An 11,183-nucleotide genomic window follows, 5' to 3' on the forward strand; every position below is an offset into this window, starting at 1 on the left:
TTTTGTTTTTGTTTTCTTTCGTTTTTGGTAGTAGCTACGCTCGAAGGGGACCAACAAGTCTCGACTGGACACACCACGACGCAATGCGAGACTTTCTTGGACTCGAACTTCGTAACGATTAACCTCTTGCGCTGGACGTGCCCAATATTTGCCCCAAAATTGCAATATTTTTCTCAGTTTTAAGTACATTGAAACATAACCCAGGCAAAACAAATGATAAGTTTATCACTTGGGAATAATTTCTGTCCAGTGACGTCATGCCGACGAGTTCAAAAGAAAAAGAAAGGACTGTTGTGTACACAGTTTGGTCACTCGTTATGGTCCGCAATCAGTTTGCCAGCGCGAGTAGTTAAGATGGACTAGGTTATAGGTAAAAAGACACTGTAAAATTTGTTATCAAAACAATGCTAGAAAGTAACAACGTTAAAGTATTATTATTAGCATTTAGTATTATTGTAAAGTATAATATAATATAATAGTAGTATAATATAGTAGTAATGTAAGTATAAGTATCCTGTTCAATTGTTTCAGATTCAACATGAAACTTTGTCGACTGTGTTTCTTCAATATGCGACTTCGTTTAAGTATAGTTAATGATACAGAATTTTAATCTCTTGAAAAATTGCCTTTACTATTTTATAAACTTTCGTTAACCTCTTGCACTGGCAAGTCGAGAATATTTTAGCCCAAACTTGGCTTCAAGTATATTGAAATACAACCTAGACAAAACAAATAATAAGTTTATTACTTCTTTAGGAATTTCTATCCAGTGATATATACCGATAAATTCAAAAAAAGAAGACGAATTATTGTATACGGTTTGGTCACTCGTTATGGTTCGCAATCAATTGCCAGCGCAAGTTAAACTCCATCGTTTTCGAACGCCATATCGGAAGTCGATAAACACATAAGACGAATGAAGAATAAAGACAAAAAAGGACAAGAACTTTTTTGTTTAACGTAAGCTTTGGAATCCACGTTTCTGTAGAACCAACTAAAGTAACAGACGAAATGGAGAATTCAAATTTTATACCATTAAGAGTTTTCAGTCTTTGAACAAAGTGTAGATGGATTCTCCCGGTGGAGAGCAATTCGAAAGTGAGTATTTGCAGTTCTTTAAATGAAAATTTAACTTTCATGAATGTCGTGTTCTTTGGATGTTTGTTTAGACATTTTGGGCTTCCTCCATAAAAGTTAAAAATTCACTTTTTGAACAATAAGAATGTTTTGGAGATTCTTGGGTGATTGAGAACCACTGAGGTGCCCGTAGCAGGTCAGGATATTTGGTTTGGCAATTATTACATCGACTTTTAGGGCCAAGAATAATTTGGGTCTGAGGTTCTTGATAAGTTTAATCCTTTGGGGAAGTTATAAAGGCCACTGCATTGCCGCATGTAGTATATGATCGAGGTCTTCGAGTTTGTGGCCACATCTGCCCTCCAGGGTCGCAAACAATTACCGATACGAAGCAAGAATGTTTCCAAGTTGTAACAATTAGCTCTGGCACGATTTACTGGCAGATATAAATTCTCTATTTTTATTTTATTGATAAATAAAAAAATAAAATGTAATTCTATATTAAAAACAAACAAAGAAGTAAAAAATAAAATTGTAGATTTATAAATAAAAAATAAAATATAATTGTACATTAATAAATAAAAAAGCGAAAAATAAAATTGTATGTTAATAAATAAAAAAATAAAATATAATTCTATAAAATAATAAACAAAAAAATTAAAAAATAAAATTGTATATTTATAAATAAAAAAATAAAATATAATCGTATATTAATAAGTAAAAAAGCAAAAAGTAAAACTGTATATTAATAAATAAAAAAATAAAATATAATTGTATGTTAATAAATAAAACAGTAAAAAATAAAATTGTAAATTGAGAATAAAATTGTAGCAATAATGTACAACGTAATTTATACTATATATTAAAAATTTAAATTATTACGTAAAGTAATACTATATATTATATATATTATGTATATTATATTACTATATATACAAGTATACTATATATTAAAAATTTAAATTATTACTAAGGCTTTTACTGAGCAAAGGAATTGAAAGTTTTCAGTATAGAATTGGCCGACATAGTTACCGTGGCCTTACGTAGGTCTTGATTTGTTAAAAAATTTGTTGAGTGGCAATTAGCTCTTGATTTAAAGAGAGCTAACAAACCAAAAAAAGGGACTTGTCCTACGTTTTCAAAGGTAGACACAGACCTGGCGAATTTATCGACGTCCTCGATATCTACCAGATATCCCGAGTCATCCGTGCGAAAGACAATTGAACTAATTGCGTACAAGACACGCTCGCTGGAAAAATCGAGCACCGAGATTATGATAAACAACAGAGGTGACGAACCCGAGTTGAAATTACTTATTTATCCAGTCTCGCTTGTTATTCAAATAGAGACTCTGAGAAATACAAAGAAGAGGAGTGTGACACTCTCAAATTGGTGTCTCTGTGTATGTGTGTGTGTCTGTGTATCTGTGTGTGTGTGGCCATAAAGTTTCCTCGCCGAGCAAGCGAGCGAGCCTCTCTCTCTCCGAATGAAATTTTCTCGTTCAGCTCGTGTACCACGACCGACGCTAATTATATTCGCTATACCCTCAACAGTTTCCACTTGCCAAATTTTCACCTTTTCGAGGATGGGCTGATTCGACAAAAAAAAAAAAGAAGAAAAATCCGTTTCGATGCGACAACAGACGCTAATTAGCGGACGCTGGATGGCGTTAAATCGTGGCGTGCGATTCGTCGATCGACGAGCACGATTAATTTGTACTTTTTTTTCTTTTCTTTTGCTTTTTGTTTCAATTAATAGCCTCTCGGAACGCCAGCTGCATACGAAATCGAGCGCGTACGCGAGGAAATATTTGGAGGTCCAATCTCAGCGAATTGAATTATCACGGTCGAATGGTTTCTTCGCGAACTGTAACGGAAATTACGAAATGCGAAACGGCGGGCTGGGGAAATTGTTTCATCTGTATAATAATTTGTAACGGTTGCACTTGTCGCGTCGGATTAACCGAGAAATATTCGACGTTTTTCTTTTTTTTTTTTTTCTTTCTTTCTTTTTTTAACGATCAACTGGGCGTCTTGCGCTCGATGAAATCATATGAAGGCATAGTCTTAATTAGCGAGTTTAATTGGCTAGATGAAACGCAGCAAAATCGAAACGCGCGGCGGCGAAAAACAGGCAATTGTCCCGCGACACGAACGCAAACCGAATTTCGGCGAAACGAATTTGTTTCCCCCGTGGTATTAACGAGCCAATGCCGCGGTATAGCAGGCTCTCGCTCATCGGATCGACCGTCGAATTGAATCATTTAATACATTGTCGAGTTGTTCGTCATTGTATATATTTTTTAATTACCTCAAGGAGTTTCGAAAAATCTTTTTGTTTTGTTTTAAATAGTAGTTTGAAGTCTTGGAAACAAGATGGCAAAAGGTCCTAGCCTTTAAAACGACTTACTTTGGGGTATAATAATAAATCCGCGGATACAGAATAATTGAGTTTGCATCGCTGTTTACAACTTGAAGCAGTATTATAAAGTGTACATCGTGTGATTCAAATGTTACTATCGGTGAGTCGAATATTAGAGGGACTTGGATTCAATTTAGTTGTGAATTGTAAGAACTGTGAGCGACGATATATAAGTAAAAAAAAGTAAGTAAAGGACACATGTGAAAAGTGTCGTTCTGAAACTTTAAACGCGTTCTTTCTCGAAACTAGGTTTTTATAAACGATGTGCAAGATATCGCGGAATCTAACCAACCGATTACCGTGAAACTTGGTACGTATCTTTAGTGTAACATTTACTAGGGTTTGACGATCGAACATTTTTTAATTTTCAACAATTTCGAAAAATATAAAGAAAAAACGTAGAAATTTTTGGCATAAATTCGATACATTAGAAACAAATAGCTGCAATTTTCATAATTTTCACAAAAATGAAAATGTTGGATCGTCAATACCTACAGAATATTGTTTACTTTTGAACTTTTCTTGCCATTTTTGTTGCAACTAATCCTGTTTGGCTGGAATCATGCACACCGACAGGCAATGTAAAAAGAAGTTGTGTAAAAGGATGCCGTTAAAAAGTTAAATAAGAGTCCTCTTCTTTTCTCTTTTAATGTTGCTTTTTATAGTTCATAATGTGTTAAAATAAACCACAAAAGCTCATGTCAGTCAAATATGTACTTTTGTTTGTCAAATGTGTACTAGCCCTCCAAAGTATTCGAAATTTTTAGGAACGTCAAACTGTCCTGTTCCCTTAACACTCGACTATCTCTTCTAAGGGGACATCGTACTTAAATATAGCCAACAGCTCGGATTTCCTCTTTTTATAATTTGCTAATAATTATAATGTACGTGTACATTTGGTGTTGTATGATAATATATCTGAGCATAACGAAAGCTACAATAACGACGTAAGAAGAAAGAAAGAATTTCAGAAGAAGAAATATCAAAAGAAGAAGACAATCCTGAGTCAATTGATAATCTCAATGATTCACATAATTCGGGACAATTCATACAAACTAGACTTCTTCTTACGAAATTTCAAAAAATGTTGGAGGATATTATTAAACTGTTTAAGTATTATTATTGTATGTTTAGGTATTATTATTGTACGTTATACTCGTTTTAGCAACGACTGCTTTAAATTTAAACGACAACACACTTAGAACGACAAATTTAATAATTTTAATAAATTTCAACGATTATCTCCAATGCTGTGTCATTTTATTTGAAGTTACGCTTCGTAAATATAAATTGCTGGCAGAACTACCAAAATGGTCAAAACGATCAACTTGTAATTTCTGTTTAATATTTCACAGATGTGTATTTTCAGAGGTTTAAATGATTTTTAAATGATAAATGAAAGTGTGCTTCGCTGTATCATAAATATTACTTTAACATTTCTGATGGAAATTTTACGTTCGAATCGCCGGCAGTTCTAGCGTTGATAATAATTTTATTGATATCTAACGAGATGATAATAATAATAACGTCTCATCACTCTTCGAAAAAAAGAAAATTTTCACTAAAAATGCACATTTTCTTCTTCGTGCCCCACATGAAAAATCCTCGGGGGCACGTGACTTTTCCAGAGAAAAGAAATAATAGCTTGGAGTATAGAATAATAGTGATCAATCTCGTGGATTTTAATACAATTATCGACAATCCTGAATAACAATAAATGATAATAATTTTCTTGACATTTCTACTGATATCTAGTGCAATAAGTAATGTTTCATTACTCTCCCAAAAAAAAGAAAATTTTCATTAAAACATTTTCTTCTTTACGCCCGAATATATGAAAATCCTCTCCATGGAAATGAAATATCGGTGAGCAAATTGAAAACGCGTGCTCTGTGGACTCTGTTAACTTCCCACGGTCATAATTCAGGGATGGAACAACGCGGTAGGAATTGACGAGCCACCAGGCGATCTCAGCTTTCCACCAAACGAAACGAGGAAAATCTAATCTAGGCGCGAGGTCGCCTAGATCTCTCGTTACGCGAGAAAGGAACGACGATCGTGCCTCGACCGAACCGTGACGAATTCGTATTCGAATCGCCGCTATTGATCGAACGGGCGAGAGGTAAAGCGAGGCTCAATGACAATCTCGAAGTCGAGGCTGAGGCAATCTCAATTATAATATGGATTATAAGGAGTGTCGCGATGTAACCGCGAGAAAATGCAAAACCAAACGCAATAACAGAAGTAATAAACAGCACGTGGTGTTTAGGTACAATTGAAAATAAAATGTAATTAGGAGAGGAAGCTTCGACGACGATTTTTTAATTTAACAACGCAAAATTGTATATATTTCTTTCTTTTTTAAGGAAATTTTAGCTTTCTTCAAGCGATTTATGCCTTTTTTCAAAAATTAAACACCTTTTTTTATTATTATTATGGCATTTTTAAAAATTAAATGCTTACTATTGTTATGCCCTTTTTAAAAATTAAATGCCTATTATTATTATTATGTCTTTTTTCAAAAATTAAATAACCATTATTATTATAATGCCCTTTTTAAAAATTAAATGCCTATTATTATTATACCTTTTTTAAAAATTAAATACCTATCATTATGCCTTTTTTTAAAAATTAAATGCCTGTTATAATTATGCTCTTTTTAAAAATTAAATGACTATTATTATTATGTCTTTTTTAAAAATTAAATGCCTATTATTATTATACCTTTTTTAAAAATTAAATGCCTATTATTATTATGTCCTTTTTAAAAATTAAATGCCTATTATTATTATTCCTTTTTAAAAATTAAATACCTATTATAATTTTGCCCTTTTTAAAAATTAAATGCCCATTATTATTATGCATTTTTTAAAAATTAAATGCCGGTTATTATTATGCTTTTTTTAAAAACTAAATACCTATTATTATTATGCCTTTTTTTTAAATTAAATGCCTATTATTATTATGCCTTTCTTAAAAATTAAATGCCTGTTATTATGCCTCTTTTAAAAATTAAATGCCTTTTTTTTTAAATTAAAAAATTAAATTTCATTAATTTCGAAAGTGACTTAAGCCCATTTATAGTCATCAGATACGTGTCATTTTCTAAACAATGTTCATGATACACACATACATTGGGTTGTACACTACCATCATTAGTTACCAATACTTTTAAATTTATTAAAACGCAAACCTTGATTCGTGCAAAATCTTGACTCGAAAATAAATGGACCACTTTCTTCTTCCAAAACAACTCAAAAGACGATGCGATTCATCTCGAATATATTCGAAACTTCTTCATGCTCGTGCAATCTGCGGCAGCAATCTGCACGCTATCGTAAGAGCTATCGCCATTTCTCTAGGAGAATCAGAGAGACTCTCAGATCAAAGGGAGAAACGGCTACAGTAATGAACAGTTATTAACAAACGCGTGCGTACTTCGTGTTGTTCCGCGGTTGTTTCTCACCTGTTTGACGCGGCGAGTCGGTGATGCGAAGGAGATAAGCGACGAAGCGAGCGAGAGTGCTCCTCGGGGAACGAAACGAAAAGAAGGGAAGAAGAGTCGGCAAGAAGGTGAAATCGAGGGCTGTAACGAGCCACTCGGCCTCCTGGTCCTTCAACCGCCGTCACGGCGCCCCGAGTGCATCTTGCAACACCGAGGGTATAATCGAAAACCACGCGAGCGTATATATATATTTCACTAATACGAAACGGAAAGTTCTTCGTCTTCACTCGCGAGTTCTTCCTTTCACCCTTTCTTCCTTCTCCTCTCAGTCCACCACCCCCACTTCCACCTGGTTTCCACGTTTCTCACCCTTCAACCAGATTTGTATTGGCCCGGGGCCAGCCACACGGTCGTTGTTCTCCACGGACGGGGACACGTAGCCACGCACGGATCCGATCGAGCATTCATTTCCGCGCCAGTTCAACCGCCATCTGCGTCAAACAACGTTGAAACGCTGCCGATTCTCTCGGTAGCGTTGCTTTCGTTTCGTCGTCATGGAAAAAAAAAAAAAAAAAATACGGGGTAATCAACAGTGGTTCGTTGCCAAATGGGAAAGTTTGACGAGAGTGATGGTCAAGCGCTGGTAACAGCGGCGGGAGAGAGAGTTGTTGGCATCGAGAGAAACGCTACAGGTCCAGAGAGAGAGAGAGAGCGAGAAGGGGAAGATGAGAGGCTGCCAAATGAAAGAGAAAAAAAAAAAAGAGATGAAGAAGAAACACCAGCGGCCGGTGCCAGAAGGAAAGATGAATCGTGACTCGTTTTCGGGATTTCAACGACCGCCACGTCTAATCGGTGAGACCGCGGAGGAATCCGGCCAGCACCCTTCCCTAAACCGCGATGAAAATCCTTTCGCTGCGTCTTCGATCGGCGGAATTAACGAATTAAGGTCGATTGACCGCGCGACACCCCTGTCACTCGCGTTGATACGGCTTTGCTTTTTGAGCAGAAACTGCTAAATAGGCATAGGATCATTGAAACGTCTGCGCCTACGACACGTTTGGTTCCACAAGATACACGTTTCTACGTATGAAGAATAAAACTTGGAGTTTAGTTCGAAATTAATCGACGTAGTTTCGATCGAGGCAATCTCCAGGAAACACGTGGCCACTAGAACTTCGATTGTACGAAGCTTGACAGAGTGATCGAAAAACTGACCGAACGCTGGCGATACGAGTTCGAGTTGAGTATAAAACGAGAAGGTCGAAGAGAGCGCAGAGAGTAAGTAAATAAGCGTAGAGACAGAGAGTAGAGAGTGGAATAGATATATATATACGTATATATATATATACGTATATAGTTCGAGCCCAAGGTTATTGGCCGTGGTGTAGTAAAAATTACACGAGAATTTCATTCTTGTCGTTTGAAACTGGTCTCGTGACCGCGTAACAGTCCATCTCGTTCCGTGACACGAGTACACTGGCTACCGGAGGAGAAAACTGGCTACCAACGAGAACGAAACGAAAGGAAGACGCGTCGCCGTTAACCTAACTACGCTCGGTGCAGTAAATGGTCATCAACTGTGTGTATCGATTGCGCAAGGGGGTGATATACACGCTACACGTGTGTACGAACGTAGGAATCGCGTGCGGAGATCGTCAAACGAGAAAGCATTGGCTCGCGTGGCACGAAAAAAAAAAAAAAAAAACCCCCGATTATCGAAACGAAATCAAATCGGCTCGCGTGAGGTATAGCTGAAATCAACGACCTTGATTACGCCTTCCACTCCCCTTGCTTCGCTCGCATCGTCGAGATAACGTTCGATTGCCACCGCGTATCACACACACACACACACACACACACACACGTTCAAACGAACGTTTGGCAAACAGAGGACAACGAAGAACAACAGAGTCGAGGATGCAAGGGTGAAATTTCTTGATCATTCAGGGTGGACGAGGTCAAGTTTCACTATAAAGTTGAAGAAAATTTTAAATGATCGCGTGAGCGGCGACAGTGAAGCCTGATCGCTTTCAGGGGACTGCCCCGGTATACCCGATTCGTTGCCGGTTCGTTGAAACCTTCCGAGTTGCTTTCGCACACTGTCTCTCATTGACGACACATTTCATACGATAGAAATTATCACGACAGACACGCAGAAATTCGACGCAACGTCAACAACGCGACGCGCGACGCAAGAACTGTCGCTCGGTGACAATGGTGATGGCGTGTAGGAATTGCGAGTAGGAAACACGACGAAATCGAGTCCCCGCGATGCATCCTGTTATCTTGGAATAACGAGAAACAGCCGGCCAAGTGTCGGTGGCGAGAGAAGAGGGAACGTTCGCCGTTCGCGAAGAGAAACGGAGAAGGAAACCGCGGAGAGGAGTAAAGTAAGCGTGGCGCAGAGGAAACGCACGCGTGCCCCTCGGTCAAACACGAGCATCGAACTTGGACGTACCCATCGCCGACACCACGGCACGATTGCAGCCAATGAGATGGCGCGATCTCAGCCGCATTGGCGGTGCGTGAGAGAGGTCGCGGGCAAGAAAAGCCACACGCGGCGTTTTCTCCGTTTCTCATCTCTCGAGAGATCGACATCCTCTCGACATCCTCGTCTTCGTCGCTAACCCTAAATCTCTCCGCTGATCTCCGCCCTTTCGTGCTATGCACCTGTGCACCAACTCGCTCGTTGCTCCTTGTTTCTCCTTGCTTTTTACCTCTCTCACTCTCTGTCCCCAGCCGAGCGACCCATTGCAGCCGTTGCCGTTCTCGTTGCCGTTGCAGTTACCATTGCCGTTTCCGTTTCCGTTTCTGTTTCCGTTCTTGCCGTGCTTGCGCCCGTTCCCATTCACGTTGTCGTTGTCGTCGTTGTCGTTGCCGTTGCCGAGCCAACTGGAGCACATGGACGAGCGGAATGTGTTAGACGGTACGAGTGAGTGTTACGCGTGCCAGCGATATCACCGTGGCCGTCTTCCAACCACTGTTAACATTGACATTGGCAAACGAATGTCGTCGCCCGTGTTATCTAACCACGTTGCACCCTCCTGCTTCCTCCGCGTCCACTTGGAACGAAACGAAACATTCAAACCAGCCACTGAACGAAGAACGCGGAAACGAAGAACGTGGTTGCTTCGGCTCGCCGCCGAGAGGCCTCGCCGAAAGAGATCGCCCCGCGACCAGCGACACCGACACCTACACCTACACCTATACCTACACCTACACCGACACCGTCGTCACCGACACCTCGACACCCACCGACCGACCGATACCACCAACGCGTCGCAACGATCACCAAGAGAACGCACGATATCCTCTTCTCGTTGAAAGAACCGTAACGAGATTGTGCACGCGAGATCGAACACCGTGTCATGTGGCTAGAGCCGGAGGTCACGCACCACCGCCGGTCTTCCTGCGGTAGATCCTCTCCGGTACCGCAGCCAACTCGCGTCCACGGTGTCTGTGTCTCCGCACCGTCCCGTCTCGAGAAACCCCGTCTCTCTATCCCCTTCTCTCTCTCCGTTTCTCTCTCTCTCTCTCTCTCTCTCTCTCTCTCTCTCTCTTTTTCCCCTGTCTAGTCTTTTTTTCCTCCCCTTCTGTGCGAATCTGCGATCCGATCCTTCATCCACTCGGCGAGTCGCGCGTTTTCATTCCCAGCGGCTAACCTCTCGCGGTGTGACGAAACCGCGAGCGACGCGACGCGACCGAAGGCGAAGAAGAAATCGGAATGAAAGAAAGACGGAACCAGAAGAACGAACCCCGTTGACTGATGACGGTGTACGTACGTATTCGCGGAACGATCACGGCGACGAGCCTCTCTCTACTCGCGTGCCTTGAAAAGAGAGCGACGATCGGTCCGTAGAGCCGCGAGGGCGACGGAAAAAAAGGGGCGGGGGGTGGGTGTAAGGAAAAAGGCACCCCGACTTAAAAGAAAAGGCGGGCGGCCACGAGACTCCCGCGCGGAGCCCAACGTTTCGCCTCACTGCCGGGCTCACTGCAGGCTCTGACGCACCACCAGCCTGCCGCCCCCTGTACGCCGCCACCTCCGGCAACCCCTTCCGAACACCCCCGACTCCCCTTACTATCCGTTACTACCCCTTCGACCGCCCACCTTGCTTCCTACCCTCGCCATCTGGCTTGCTGCCTGCATCGCTGCCTGCATGCCTACCTGCCTACCTGCCTGCCGAACTGCCTTCCCCTATTCTAAACCAATCCACTTGTCTAACTACTTGTCTATCCTGTT

At 40.5% G+C, this 11,183-nt stretch overlaps 1 protein-coding gene across 1 annotated transcript in view; it reads right to left on the reverse strand.

The window, feature by feature from the left end:
* The window catches only part of LOC122528258, a 136,989-nt gene extending 126,053 nt beyond the window's left edge, over nt 1–10,936 (reverse strand). The window contains exon 1 of the mRNA XM_043653215.1: nt 9,661–10,936. The gene's annotated coding sequence lies outside the window, so the exon portion shown is untranslated. The remainder of the gene's footprint in view (nt 1–9,660) is intronic.
* Between the last annotated feature and the right edge of the window lie 247 nt (nt 10,937–11,183).

Source organism: Frieseomelitta varia, unplaced genomic scaffold (assembly GCF_011392965.1).
Source record: "Frieseomelitta varia isolate USP_RPSP 00005682 unplaced genomic scaffold, Fvar_1.2 scaffold_248, whole genome shotgun sequence".
NCBI lineage: Eukaryota > Metazoa > Arthropoda > Insecta > Hymenoptera > Apidae > Frieseomelitta > Frieseomelitta varia.